General features: G+C 37.1%; 1 protein-coding gene across 1 annotated transcript in view; it reads right to left on the reverse strand.

Moving 5' to 3' along the window:
• The window catches only part of TEX11 (testis expressed 11), a 374,728-nt gene that overhangs the window by 224,626 nt on the left and 133,321 nt on the right, over positions 1-16,781 (reverse strand). The window lies entirely within an intron of this gene.

The following is a 16,781-nucleotide window of genomic DNA, read 5'->3' on the forward strand; positions in this document are numbered from 1 at the left end:
AAAAAAGAATGAAAAGAATTGAGGACATTCTCAGAGACACCTGGGACAACATTAAATGCACCAACATTCGAATTATAGGTGTTCCAGAATAAGAAGAGAAATAGGAAGGGACTGAGAAAATACTTGAAGAGATAAGAGTTGAAAACTTCCCTAGTATGGGAAAGGAAACAGTTAATCAAATGCAGGAAGCAGAGAGTACAGGATAAATCCAAGGAGATAAATCCAAGGAGAAAAACACCAAGACATATTAATCAAACTATCAAAAAATAAATACAGAGAAAAAAATATTAAAAGAGCAAGGGAAAAACAACAAATAACACACAAGGGAATTCCCATAAGGTTAACAGCTGATCTTTCAGCAGAAACTCTGCAAGCGAGAAGGGAGTGGCAGGACATATTTAAAGTGATGAAGAGAAAAACCTACAACCACGATTACTCTACCCAGCAAGGATCTCATTCAGATTTGATGGAGAAATCAAAAGCTTTAAAGACAAGCAAAAGCTAAGAGAATTCACCACCACCAAACCAGCTCTACAACAAATGCTAAAGGAATGTCTCTAAGAGGGAAACACAAGAGAAGAAAAGGACCTACAAAAACAAACACAAAACAATTAAGAAAATGGTCGCAGGAACATACATATCGATAATTACCTTAAAAGTGAATGGATTAAATGCTCCAACCAAAAGACACAGGCTTGCTGAATGGATACAAAAACAAGACCCATCTACATGCTGTCTACAAGAGACCCACTTCAGACCTAGGGACACATACAGACTGAAAGTGAGGGGAGGGAAAAAGATATTCCATGCAAATGGAAATCAAAAGAAAGCTGGAGTACCAATACTCATAGCAGATAAAACAGACTTAAAAATAAAGAATGTTACAAGAGACAAGAACGGACACTACATAATGATCAAGGGATCAATCCAAGAAGAAGATATAACAATTATAAATATATATGCACCCAACATAGGAGCACCTCATCAAGAAAAAGAGGGAGAGGACTCAAATCAATAAAATTAGAAATGAAAAAGGAGAAGTTACAACAGATACCGCAGAAATACAAAGCATCCTAAGAGACTACTACAAGCAACTCTATGCCAATAAAATGGACTACCTGGAAGAAATGGACAAATCTTAGAAAGGTTTAACCTTCCAAGACTGAACCAGGAAGAAACAGAAAATATGAACAGACCAATCACAAGCACTGAAATTGAAATTGTGATTTAAAATCTTCCAACAAACAAAAGTCTAGGACCAGATGGCTTCACAGGTGAATTCTATCAAACATTTAGAGAAGAGTTAACACCCATCGTTCTCAAACTCTTCCAAATAATTGAGGAGGAAGAAACACTCCCAAACTCATTCTATGAGGCTACCATCATCAGACAAAGATACTACAAAAAAAGAAAATTACAGACCAATACCACTCATGAATATAGATGCAAAAATCCTCAACAAAATACTAGCAAACAGAATCCAACAACACATTAAAAGGATCATACACCATGATCAAGTGGGGTTTATCCCAGGGATGCAAGGATTCTTCGACATACACAAATCAATCAATGTGATACACCATATTAACAAATTGAAGAATAAAAACCATATGATCATCTCAATAGATTCAGAAAAAGCTTTTGACAAAATTCAACACCCATTAAAAAAGAAAGAAAAGAAAACCACAATTTCCTCAGGATATATATCCAATAAATCAACACTATAATTATATTACTGCTCTTTTCCATTTGGCTATATACACACTAGATTAAACGATTTTACATGTGTGTACAAGCCCTTACTTTATGGGCACATTTTAAAGTGTAAGAAATATATTTTTAAAATAAAACAAATACAGTAGTTTTCATAGAAACAAATGCTTTAGCAATATTTATTAAGCTTCACAACACCCTTGTGACACACAATATTAGTTCCATTTTGCAGCTGAATGAACCAATTTAGCAGTTAAGTGATTTCTAATATTTCCTAGATTGGTATTAAAAATGAGAGTAAGGGGATCGGGAGAAAAGAAATTTGACTTTCAGTTCTCTGCTTTAATTACCATACCATATTATCTATGGGACATTCTGATAACCACAAATAATGTATTAATATGAGACTCAGGTTTTCCAAAAAAAACTTACAAAGTAAAACAAAGATCACTCACCATAAAACTGGTATTCCAAGGGAGGAAGTCAATAAAATTTTGGTGAACTGGACTAAACTGAAGCCATTACTTTAAAGTATTCCTTTTACTTTTACTTTTTAAAAGACCCATAGCTACCAAACTGAGTTTTCAGCTTGCTAACAAGGATATAATGCTGGCCTACATTATAATGGCCTCATTGTAAGCCCTCTCATAGAGGTCTCTGTTGGTACATTAAACCTTCTACTTCCAGTTTTTAAAATAATCAATGAAAATGGAACTTCTGCAACAGTGATATTAAGGAGCTCTTGGACCCCCTCTCCCCCAGTGAAACAACCATTTGCCTGGAAAAATCATTAAAACCACCATTTAATGTCTCTGGAAAGTGTCCTAAGGGCATACAGCAAAAGGAAAAACATTTCTTTTAAAAAAATCAACTGAATCTCAGTAAGAACAGTGGGAGTCTGTGGCATTTGAGCCATGACCTGCTCCTATCTACACCACCTCCATGTCATGGAAGCTACTCCAGATGAGTGCTGTCAAGAAAGTAGGAATTTGGGAGTGGGGTGGGGAGATGAGTGAAATAGGTGATGGAGATAGAGAGGCACAAACTTCCAGTTATAAAATAAATAAGTCACAGGGACATAATGTACAGTATAGGAATATAGGCAATGATACTATAATAACTTTGGTGAAAATTGGTAACTAGACTTATCGTGGTGATCATTTTGTAATATACAAAAATATCAAATCATTATGTTGTACACCTGAAACTGATACAATGTTGAAAGTCAACTTCACTGTAAAACAAAAAGAAAGTGGGAATTCCCCCTCCCTCCAGGTCCTAGACTCAGGCTGCCAGCCTCTCTCATCTTTCCCAAATCTGTGTTGCAGACGTGCTATTACTGGCAGGCACAACGAGAGGACTGGGTCTTCCTTTCCCCACTCAGTTCTCACTCTTAGGGTAAGGGCTCTACCCCAGGGGTAACAGCTCAAGAATACTGGGACCCTGATCCCCTTCACCCAGGCTGGCTCATTTGGCAGAGGATGCAGGACAGGAGGGCATGCTAAATAGATTAGGGGCTACCATCTCCCCAACATCTACTCATATAGTAGGGGTGTCACTGCAAGAGTAGCTGCCATGCTCCTGCCCCCAGCTGCAGCAATGTGCCAGTTTCCACCCAGGGGAAGAAGTGGGCAACAAAGAGGAAGAGCTCAGCATTTCTGCCTAAGGGGAATGACTTTATTTGGAACAGAGCAAAGAGAGATTACTGCCTAAGGGCATAGTCAAAAACAATGGAGATCTTGCTGGTGAGCAATTAAGAAGGGGCTGGTACCTCCAAGATAATAGTAGCAACAAGTGAAATAGCAGACAAGCCAGAAGTTTGAACAGAGAGAACCAGGGAAAGAGACAAGAAGAACAATCCTAGGGTCACACTCATCCCTGGGGATACAGAAGGCTATGCATATGTTCTAGGCTGCACCTACTCCGGAACAATCAGAGGGAAATGTGGGACTAGAAAGCATTCCTCAAGGCATACACAGATCCATCAGCAAAGATCCTTGAGCCTGAGTGGCTCAAGGGGCTTATCAGAACCTCTGACCAAACACGGGACTGAAAATTAAGCTATTCTGATCCAGGGGTGATGGTAAGGAAGCCAAGCTTAAAAATCAAATCACACTTCCAGTTTATGGCGCCACATGTAAGGAGCTTGAAAGTCACAACTCCATTCTAACAAGTAAAAAACTGGAAAGACTTTTAAAAATCAACAACTCTTCTTGGATCCAAGAGAGGTGAGGACACAGGGCAAACCACTTTCCCCAAGATTGGGGAGACAGGCAAAAATACAAGGAGTTGATGCTTAGCACAGGAGAGATTCACAAGTAAAAACTACCAAGGGCACCACTGCTAGGGCAGGAAATTGAGAACTGTAGTTGACAGACTGCTGGAGGTTCAGTGTGGACAAGTCTGAGAGTTAAAACTCTAAGAGGACATAGTTACAGGGGGATACCCACAATATCGTCAGATTGATCTCCAGGAGCTCAACCAGATTCCCACAGTAAATATCATAGAAAAATCCCCTTGGGCTTTGGCAGGAAAAGGTAAAAAGGAACCATTTTGAAACAGCCCAGAGTAATCTGTTCTTAACAAGGCTGGCCCTCAGGGGAAACTAGTGAACCAGGGCCTAACCTCCTGGGGTATTATCAGAGACTAACTGACCTGGGGAAGAGAAATACTCAACCCCAGTCTACGCTAGCCATCCTGTACCACCTAAGAGGGGAGGAAAAAAAGGAGAAACGTGTGAAGTTCACAGTTCAGAGGCAGAGACTCACGAAAAGACTGAAAACTAGTCATAGGACTGACTATAGGCCTCTCCCTCCTCCACACCTAGCCACCACATTACTAAAGGCCTATTTACAGTAGTTCCGTTTACCAAGTATATCAAGTCCCACTACCAAGAAAAAAGTACAAGGCATACCAAAAGGCAAAAAACACAATTTGAAGAGACAGTAAGCATCAGAACCAGGCATGGAAGTGATGTTGGAATTATCAGGCCAGGAATTTAAAATAACTATGATTAATATGCTAAGGGTTCCAATAGATAAAGTAGACAGGTAACATAAGTAGAGAGCTGGAAAGGCTAAGAAAGAAGCAAAAAGAAATGCCAGAGATAAAAAACACTGTAACAAACATGAAGATTGTCTTTGATGGACTTTTTAATAAACTTGACATGGCTGAGGAAAGAATCTATGAGCTTGGGGCTTCCCTGGTGGCGCAGCGGTTGAGAGTCTGCCTGCCGATGCAGGGGACGTGGGTTCGTGCCCCGGTCCGGGAAGATCCCACATGCTGTGGAGCGGCTGGGCCCGTGAGCCATGGCCGCTGAGACTGCACGTCCAGAGCCTGTGCTCCACAACGGGAGAGGCCACAACAATGAGAGGCCCGCGTACCACAAAAAAAAAAAAAGGAATCTATGAGCTAGAGAATCCTTGAAAACAGAAAAGCAAAGAGAACAAAGACTGAAAACAAAAAAGAACAGAATGTCAACGGACTGTGGGACAACTGCAAAAGGTATAATGTAAGTGTAATGGGAATACCAAAAGAAAAAAGAAAGGAACAGAAGACACATTTGAAACAGTAATGACTGAGAATTTCCACAAATTAATGTCCAATACCAAACCACAGACCCAGGAAGCTCTGAGAACACCAAGCAGGATAAATACCAAAAACTAAACCTATGCATATAATTTTCCAATTACAGAAAATCAAAGATAAAGAAAAAAGTCCTGAAACAAGCCAGAGGAAAAAAACACCTTATCTTAAATGGTGCAAAGATAAGAATTATATCCAACTTCTTAGAAGCCATACAAGCAAGAAGAGAGTGGAGTGAAATATTTAGTACTGAGAGAAAAACAACATCAACTTACAATTCTGTACCGTGAAAATATCATTCAAAAGTAAAGGAGGGGCTTCCCTGGTGGCGCAGTGGTTGAGAATCCGCCTGCCAATTCAGGGGACACGGGTTCGTGCCCTGGTCTGGGAGGATCCCACATGCCGCGGAGCGGCTGGGCCCGTGAGCCATGGCCGCTGAGCCTGTGCGTCCGGAGCCTGTGATCCACAATGGGAGAGGCCACAGCAGTGAGAGGCCCGCGTACCACAAAAAAAAAAAAAACAAAGTAAAGGAGACATAAAGACTTTCTCAGACAAAAAAAAATTGAGGCAATTTGTTGCCAACAGACTGGCCTTGCAAGAAATAGTAAAAGAAGTTCTCCAGAGAGAAGAGAAATAATATAGGTCAGAAACTTGGATGTACATAAAGTAAGTAAGAACATGGAAGAAGGAATAAGTGAAGGTAAAAAAAAAATTACTTTTCTTGCCCTTAACTGATCTAACAGATAACTGTTCAAAATAATATCAATAAAAATGTGTTCAATAATGTATGCATATTTATATATCTTCTCTGTGTGTGAATATATATGTATATATAGAGAGAGAAGAAAGTGAAATAAATGACAGCAATGATACAAGGGGTGGGAGGGAGGAATTTTGATATTATAAGGTACTCACACTACTCATGAAGTGGTACGGTGTTATTTGAAAGTGTACTTGGATTAGTGGTACATGTATACTGCAAACTGTAGAGCAACCACTAAGAAAAGTTTTTTAAAGTATAACCTATATGCTAAGAAAAGAGTGAAAATGGAATCATATAAAATACTCAACTAAAACCACAAAAGGCAGAAGAAGAGTGGAAGACAACAATAGGAGAAAAGAACAAGGACAACAAATAGAAGACAGTAACAGTACAATATGGTAGATATTAAGCCAGCTGTATCTATCATCATTTTGAATTTCAATGGCCTAAGTGCACCAATTAAAAGAGACTGTCAGAAAGGAATTTTTTAAATGCCTGACCTATATATTGTCTACAAGAAACCCACTTTAAATATAAAGACACATAGAGATAAAAAGTAAATGGATGGAGAAAAATATACCATGCTAACACTATCCTAAGAAAGCAGGAGTAGCTATATTAATTTCAGATAGAGCACATTTCAATGTAAGGAAAATTATCAGGGATAAAGAAGGGCATTACATAATGATAAAGAGGTCAATTCTCCAAGAAAACATATAACAATTCTTAACACGTATGAGCCTAACAACAGAACATCAAACTATGTGAGGCAAAAACTGATAGAACAGCAAGGCGAAATAGATGAATCTACTATCACTGTTGAAGATTTCAACACCCCTCTCTCAGAAATGGACAGACAGAGCAGGCACAAAATCAGTAAGAACATAGTTGAATGCAGCAACACCATCAATCAACTGGATATAATTGAAATGTACAGACTACTAGATCCATTCTTACCAAGTTCATATGGAATATTCACCAAGAGAGACCACATTCTGAGCCATAAAACATACTTTAACAAATTTGAAGTATAGAAATCATATAATATCTGCTGTAAGACCACAATGGAATTAAAACAGAAATCAATAATGGTAAGATAACAGGAAAATTCCAAAATATGTAGAGATTAAACAATACTCTAAATAAAACATGGGTCAAAGGAGAAATTTCAACAGAAATTTTAAAATACTTTAAATGAAAATGAAAACACAATTATCAAAATGTGTGGGATGCAGCAAAAGCAGTACATAGAAGGAAATTTATAGCATTTATAGCAATATATAGCATATATTACAAAATAAGAAATATCTAAAATCAGTAAGTTTCCACCTTAAGTAACGGGAAAAAAGAGGAAATTAAATCAAAAGCAAGCAGAAAAAAAATAATATGAATTAGAGCAGAAATCAATGAAATTAAAAACAGGAAATCAATAGAGAAAATAAATGAAACCAAAAGCTGGTATTTAAACAACTGATAAAATTAATAAGCCTGTTAACCAGGCTAAGAAAAAAAAAAGACACAAATTATTAGGGGACATCACTATAGACCCCTTGAAAATTTAAAGAGTATTAAAAGTAATACTATGAACAACTCTATGTCCACAAATTTGAGAACCTAGATTAAATGGACCAATTCCTTGAAAGACCCAAGCAGCCAAAACTCACATGAAAAGAAATGACAGTCTGATTAGACCTGTATCTATTTTATAAAATGAATCAAAAATTATTAACCTTCCAGCTCTAGTCAAGTAAGAAGCAGGCATGGGGGAAGGTGCAGGAAGGAGGCTGGAGGGTGATGGAGACAAGACACGTGCTGCTCTAAGGAGTTTGCACTTGACCCTACAGGTCAGTGTTTCTGAACTTGTATGGATCAACATTAAAAGAAAGAGCTGATTAAAAAAAAAAATTATTAACCTTCCAAAATAGAAAGCACCAGGCCCAGATGAGTTCACGGCTGAATTCTATCAAACTTTTCTTCCAGTTTTAATGAGACATAACTGACAAAGAGCACTGTATAAGTTTAAGGTGTACAGCATAATGATTTGACTTACATACATCATGAAATGATTATCACAATGATTTAGTGAGCATCCATCATCTCATATGGATACAAAATTAAATAGAAAAAATTGTTTCCTTGTGATGAGAACTCTTAGGATTTATTATCTCAACAACTTTCATATATAACACACAGCAATGTTAGTCATGTTTATCATGCTGTACATTAAAATCCTAGTACTTAACTTATCTTATAACTGGAAGTTTGTACCTTCTGACTGCCTTCATCCAATCCTCCTTCTCCCTACTCCCCACCTCTAGTAACCACAAATCTGATCTCTTTTCCTGAGTTTGTTTCTGAAGTATAATTGACCTGCAGCACTATGTTAGTTCCCGTTACAAAACACAGTGATTGGATATTCCCTATACATTTCAAAATGTTCACAATGATAAGTCTAGTTATGATATGTCACCATGCAGAGATATTAGTTATTGACTGACTATATTCCCCGTACCATAAATTTCATACCTCTGACATTTATTTTGCAACTGGAGGTTTGTACCTCTTAATCTCCCTCACCTATTTCTCTCCACCCCCTGCAACCCCTCCCCTTTGGCAACCAATTGTTTGTTCTCTGTATCTATAACTTTTGTTATATTTATTCATTTGTTTTCTTTCTAGATTCCACATAAAAGTGAAATATTACAGTATTTATCTTTCTCTAACTTTATTTCACTTGGCATAATACTCTCTAGGTTCATCCATATTGTTGCAAATGGGAAGATTTCATTCTTTTTATGGCTGAGTAATATTCCACTGTGTGTGTGTGTGCATGAATGCAAATCTTTTACCTCCTTAGATTTATTCCCAGATATTTTATTCTTTTTGATGTGATTGATAGGATAATTTTCTTAATTTCTCTTTCTGATAGTTCATTGTTAAAGTATAGAAATACAACAGAATTCAGAAATACAACTTTTCTGAATTCACTGATGAGTTCTAGTAGTTTTTTGGAATTCTACAAAACATTTAAGGATGAAATTATATAAATTCTCTATAATCTCTTTCAGAGGATAGAAGCAGAAGGAAAACTTCCTAACTCATTCTATGAGGCCAACATTACCCTAATACCCAAACAAGACAGACATTAAAAGGAAATGAATAGACCAATATCTGTCACGAACATAGATGGAAAAATCCTCAACAAAATATTAGCAAATTGAATCCAAAAACAAATTTTTAAACATTATACACCACAACAAAGTGGGATTTATCCCAAATATGCAAGGCTGGTTCAACATTCAAAAATCAGTTAATGTAATCTACCACATCAACAGACTAAAAAAAAATCACATAATCATATCAGTAGATGCAGGAAAAGCATTTGAAAAAAATCAAATACCCATTCATGATCAAAAAATAAAAAACCTTTCATTAAACTAGTAACAACTGGATAAAGACTACCTACAAATAATATACAGCTAACATCATACTTAATGGTGAGAAGATTGAAAGTTTCCCAGTAATTCAGGAAAAACACAAGGATGTCCCTTCTCACAACTCCGTTTCAACATCATACTGGAAGTCCTTGCTAATGCAGTAAGGCAAAAATGAGAAATCAAAGATATGCAGATTGAGAAAGAAGATATAAAACTATCTTCGCTCACAAATGACATGATAATCTACGTAGGAAACTGACAAAGAGCTTCCCTGGTGGTGCAGTGGTTGAGAATCCACCTGCCAACGTAGGGGACACAGGTTCAAGCCCTGGTCCAGGAAGGTCCCACATGCCATGGGGCAACTAAGCCCGTGCGCCACAACTACTGAGCCTGCACTCTAGAGCCTGCAAGCCACAACTACTGAAGCCCGCGTGCCTATAGCCCATGCTCCGCAACAAGAGAAGCCAACCACCGCAATGAGAAGCCCATGCACCGCAACAAAGAGTAGCCCCTGCTCGCCACAACTAGAGAAAAGCCCACGTGCAGCAACGAAGACCCACCACAGACAAAAATAAATTAATTTTTTAAAAAGAGAAAAATTACCAAAAAAACTGAAAGAATCGACAAAAAAACTCCTGGAACTAATAAGTGATTACAGTTAGGTTTCAGGATACAAGGTTAACATACAAAATCAATAGCTTTTGTATGTACCAGTAATGAACATGTGGAATTTAAAATTAAAAGCACAATACTATTTATATTAGCACCCAAAAGATGAAATACTTAGATATAAATCTAATAAAATATATACAAGATCTATTTCAATATATGAGGAAATCTATAAAACTCTGATAAATGAAATCAAAGAAAAACTAAACAAACTGAGAAAATTCCATGTTCATGCATAGAAAAATTCAAGATATCAATTCTTCCCAACTTGATCTATATATCAGATGCAATCTCAATCAAAATCCCAGCAAGTTATATTAGAGACTGACAAAATGATCCTAAAGTTTCTATGAAGAGACAGAAGACCAAATAGCCAACACAATATGGAAGGAAAAGAACAAAATATAGGACTGCTGCTACTTGACTTCAAGACTTACTATAAAGCTACAGCTATCAAAGACAGTTCCTTATTACAGTAATCAAGATATTGGCAAAAGAAAAGACAAATAGATCAGTGGAACAGAATAGAGAGCCCACCATAAATATAGTCAACTAATCTTTGGCAAAGGAGCATAAGCAATACAATGGAGCAAAGTTAGTCTCTTCAACAAATGGTGCAGGAACAACTGGACATCTACATGCAAAAAAAAAAATCTAGATACAGACATTACATCTTTCACAAAAATGTAAAATTAACTCAAAATGGATCACAGACTGAAATGCAAAGTGCAAAACTATAAAACTTCTAGAAGATAACAGGAGAAAACCTACATGACCTTGGGTATGGTGATGCCTTTTTAGATATAACACCAAAGGTCTTCCTGGGCGGCACAGTGATTAAGAATCTGCCTGCCAATGCAGGGGACACAGTTTCGATCCCTAATCTGGGAAGATCCCACATGCCATGGAGCAACTAAGCCCGTGAGCCACAACTACTGAGCCCGCGTGCCACAACCATTGAAGCCCGTGTGCCTAGAGCCCGTGCTCTGCAACAGAGAAGCCACCACAATGAGAAGCCTGCAAACCACAACAAAGAGTAGCCCCCGCTCGCCACAACTAGAGAAAGCCCACACGCAGCAATGAAGACCCAATGCAGCCAAAAATAAAATTAAAAATTAAAAACAAAGAATATAACACCAAAGACACAGACACAATCCATGAAAGAAATCACTGATAAGCCAGACTTCGTTAAAAATTAAAAACATTTGCTTTGTGAAAGACAGTATCAAGGGATTTAGAAGACAAGTCACAGACTCAAAGGAAAGATTTGCAAAAGACACATCTGATAAAAGACTGATGTCTAAAATATACAAAGACTCCTAATAAAAAAAAATAACCCAATTTAAAAATGGGCCAAAGTTCTTAACAGATATCTCACAAAAAAAAATATACAGATGGTAAATAAGCCTGTGAAAAGATGCTCCACGCATCATATGTCATCAGGAAATGCAAATTAAAACAATCATAAAATACCACTACACACCTATTAGAATGGCCAAAATCCAACACAATGACAACACCAAATGCTGGTGAGAATGTGGGAGAACATAATTCATATACTGCTGGTGGGAATGCAAAATGGTACAGACACTTTGCAAGACAGTTAGGTGGTTCCTTATAAAACTAAACACACTCTTACCATATAACCCAGCAATCATGCTCCTTGGTATATACCCAAAGAAATTAAAAACTTATATCAAAAGCTGCCCATGGGGCTTCCCTGGTGGTGCAGTGGTTGAGAGTCCGCCTGCCGATGCAGGGGACACGGGTTCGTGCCCCGGTCCGGGAAGATCCCACGTGCCACGGAGCGGCTAGGCCCGTGAGCCATGGCCGCTGAGCCTGCGCGTCCGGAGCCTGTGCTCCATGAACGGGAGAGGCCACAACAGTGAGAGGCCCGGGTACCGCAAAAAAAAAAAAAAAAAAAAAAAAGCTGCCCATGGATGTTTATAGGAGCTTTATTCATAACTGACAAAACTTGGAAACAACAAAGACGTCCTTCAGTAGGTGAATGTATAAACTGTGGTACATTCCAGATAATGGAATATTATTCAGCATGAAAAAGAAATGAGCTATCAAGCCAAGAAAAAACATGAAGGAACCCTAAATGTATTATTACTAAGTGAAAGAAGCCAACCTGAAAAGGCTACATACTGTATGACTCCAACCTATATGACATTCCAGAAAAGGCAAAACTTTGGAAACTAAAAAGATCAGTGGTTGAAAGGAGTTGTGGGGAGGGAGATATGAATAGGCAGAGCACAGAAGATTTTTAGGGCAGTGAAACTATTCTGTATGATACTAAAATGCTATAATGATGGATACATATCATTATACACTTGTCCAAACCCACAGAACATACAAGAGCAACAGTGAGCCCTAAGGTAAACTAGGGACTTAGGTGATTATGATGTGTCAATGTAGGTTTATCCTTAGTTAAAAAAAAAAGCACCATTCTGGTGAGTGATATTGATTATGGGGGAGGCTATGCATGTGGTAGGGAAGGGAGTATGGGAAATCTCTGTACCTTCCTCTCAATTTTTCTGTAAACCTAAAACTGCTCTAAAAAATTTTGTCTTAAAAAAAAATCAAATCGCACTCATAACTGGGGAGGGGAGTGTTGGAGACTCTGCACATGCTCAAGACTGCCCACTCAGGCATGACCAGAGAAAGGACCTACTAGCTACCACCCCCTGGATGAATACAGGGCAAAATGATAAATTCACTGAACTGTGAAGATAGTCTTTAAGCCAAACACACATCCAACAGGAAAGAGTGAAAGTTGAACTGGCTTAAAACAACCTTTGACCAACAAGGGGCTTGTATATCCAGATGCAGGGGTGAACCCCAGAAAACCTTGAAAAGATAAAAACAGGAGAAAAAACTCTCAGCAGGGACATTAGATGTCACATACTGTGAGAAAAATAGACTTCACAGAATTAGTCCAGTCAAGTGACCAAACAAATAGATGACCAAACAAGCAATAAAAAGAAAAATAAGTTCCAGAAAGTGGGGGAACTGGTATCCAAACCTGCTACAATATATTATCCAAAATGTCTAGTTTTCAACAAAATATTACATGACATGCAATAAAACAGTAAAATGTGACTCTTACAGAAGAAAAGGAGCAGGCAATAGAAACTGCCTTTTGAGAGGTCCCAGACATTACACTTACTAGAAAAATACTTCAAAGAAGCTACTGGCAATATGTTCAAAAAACTTTAGGAAACCATGTTTAAATAATTAAAGGAAGGTAAGATAACAATGATTCATCAAATAGAGAATAAGAATATATTAAATGATACAAATGATTTTTTTTAAAAGTGGAAATTCTCAAGTTGAAAAGTACAATAACTGAAATGAAAAATTCACTAGAAGAGGCTCAAAGTCGATCTGAGCAGGCAAAAAGAGAATAAATAAACTTGAAGATAGACTGATAGTGATTATACAAATCTAAAGAATAAAAAAAGATGAGGAAAAAGAACAGTGCCTCAGAGAAATGTGGGACACCATTAGGCACACCAACATATGCACAATCAGAGTACCAAAAGGAGAGAAGTGAGAGAAAGGGATAGAAATAATGGTTGAAAATGTCCCAAATTTGATGAAAAACAATAATCTACACATCAAGAAGCTTAAAAGGCTCCGTGTAGGATAACACAAAGAAATCCATAACCAGACACATTATGGCCAAATTATTCAAAGTCAAAGAGAAAATACTGAAAGGAATAAGAGAAAAATGTTTCATCATGTAAAAGGGAATGACAGTAAGTAACAGCTGACTCCTCATCAGAAACAATGGGGGCCAGAAGGCAGGGATGACATATTCAAAAGGCTTAAAGAGAAAAAAAAAACCCTATCAACTAAGAATCCTATATCTAGGAAACGTATTTTTCAAAACGAAGACTAAATAAATACATTCCCAGGCAAACAAAAATGGAGAATTTCTTGCTAGCCTTACAAATAAGACAAAAGGACAGTCTCCAGGCTGAAAGCATGTGGCATCAGATATCAATTTGAATTCATAAGAAAAAAAAGTGTTAGTAAAGTAATTAAGTAGATAATTATTTTAAAAAACAGCATGATTACATATTTCTTCTCTTTCCTATTTAAAAAGCACCTATAGGGCTTCCCTGGTGGTGCAGTGGTTGAGAGTCCGCCTGCCGATGCAGGGGACAAGGGTTCGTGCCCCGGTCCGGGAAGATCCCACATGCTGTGGAGCGGCTAGGCCCGTGAGCCATGGCCGCTGAGCCTGCACGTCCGGAGAGACCACAACAGTGAGAGGCCCACATAGCGCAAAAACAAAGAAAAAAAAAAAGCACCTATATAAAAGTCCATAAAATTTTCTTGTTGGGGAATTACATATGTAATACATTTGACAATAACAACACAAAGAAGCACAGGTTGGAATGAAATTATAATCAGAGTAAGGAAATGACACCAGATGGTAATTCAAATCTACATGAATAAATGAAGAAAACCAAAACTGATAAGAAGCTCAATATATTTTAAAATTCTATAAATATATTTATGCTCTCCTTTTTTCTCTACTCTTCTTTAAAATACATTAAGATTATATAAAGCAATAATTATAAGCATATATTGAGTTTTAAAATATATACACACATCATATATATAATAATAATAGCAAAAAAGAGAGAAGGGAATGGAGTTATATAGAAGTAAAGTTCCTATATTTTACTGGAATAAAGTTAGCATACATCCGAAGTAACTTCTAATAAATTAAGACGTATGTTGTAAGCCCCAGAACAACCAGAAAGAAAATAACTCAAAGAATATATAATTTTTTTAATTGCTCAATAAATTTAAATGATATAGTATAAAATAGCCACTTAAGACCCAGCGATTCCACTTCTAGGTATATACACAAAAGAACTGAAAGCAGGGACTCAAGCAGAATTATATACCAATGTTCATAGTTGCATTATTCACAATAGCAAAAAAAGATGGAAACAACCCAAATGTTCATCACTTGATGAATGGATAAACAAAATGTGGTAAATCCATAAAACAGAAGATTATTCATCCATAAAAGGCAATGAAATACTGATACATGCTACAACATAGATGAACCTGAAAACATTATGCTAGGTAAAATAAGCCAATCACAAAAGAAAAAATAATATATGACTCTACTTATATGAGCAACCTAGAATATGCAAAGTCATAGAGACAAAGTAGAATAGAGGTTACCAGGGGCTGAGAGGAGTGGGAGGCAGTGAGTTATTGTTTAATGGGAACAGAATTTGATTGGAGTGATGAAAACATTCTGCAAATGGAGAGTGGTAATGGATGCACAACACTGTGAATGTACTTAAGTGCCACTGAATTGTACACTTAAAAATGGTAAACTTTATGATATGTATACTTTACCATAGTAAAATAACTCAGTTAAAAAAAAACAAAAGGAATGAAGTATCCATACATTATACAACATGGATGAACCTGGAAAATATCACATTAAGTGAAATAAGCCAGACACAAAAGGACAAATATTGTGTGATTCCACTTATATGAAGTACACAGAATAGGCAAATTCATAGAGACAGAAAGCAGATTAGCTTTCTGGGGATGAGGGGGAGGGAGGAAGGAGGAGCTAATGTTTGAAAGTTACCGAGTTTCTGTTTGGGTTGATGAAAGGGTTTTGGAAATAGTGATGATAGGTGCATAACACAGCTAATGTAATTAATGTCACTGAATTATACACTTAGAATGATTAAAATAGCAAATTTTATGATATATACACAACCACAATAAAAAATAAATTCATTACTTCTCAAAAAATATCCACTTTTAAGACAAAAGGAGGTAGTAAAGGTGAAAAAGAGGGGGAAAGTAGTTATGAAACAAAACATGAAAACAAAAAGCAAAATATCAGGTATAAATCCAACAATAATATTAACATGAGGAGGGCAGACAGCAGAAGCAAGAAGAACGACAATCCTGAAGCCTGTGGAATGAAAACCACATTCGCAGAAAGACAGACAAAATGAAAAGGCAGAGGACTATGTACCAGATGAATGAACAAGATAAAACCCCAGAAAAACAACTAAATGTAATAGAGATAGGCAATCTTCCAGAAAAAGAATCAGAATAAAGACAGTGAAGATGATCCAGGACCTCGGAAAAGAATGGAGGCAAAGATCAACAATGTGCAAGAAATGCTTAACAAAGTCCTACAAGAATTAAAGAACAAACACCTAGAAGAATTAAAGAACAAACAGAGATGAACAATAAAATAACTGAAATGAAAAATATACTAGAAGGAATCAATAGCAGAATAACTGAGGCAGAACAATGGATAAGTGACCTGGAAGACAGAATGGTGGAATTCACTGCCATGGAAAGGAGAAAAAAGAATGAAAAGAAATGAAGACAGCCTAAGAGACCTCTGGGACAACATTAAACGCACCAACATTCACATTATAGGGGTCCAAGAAGGAGAAGAGAAAGAGAAAGGACCAGAGAACATATTTGAAGAGATTATAGTCTAAACTTCCGTAACATGGGAAAGGAAATAGCCACCCAAGCCCAGGAAGCACAGAGAGTCCCAGGCAGGATAAACCCAAGGAGAAACACACAGAGACACACAGTAA

Source organism: Physeter macrocephalus, chromosome 21 (assembly GCF_002837175.3).
Source record: "Physeter macrocephalus isolate SW-GA chromosome 21, ASM283717v5, whole genome shotgun sequence".
Classification (NCBI taxonomy): Eukaryota; Metazoa; Chordata; class Mammalia; order Artiodactyla; family Physeteridae; genus Physeter; species Physeter macrocephalus.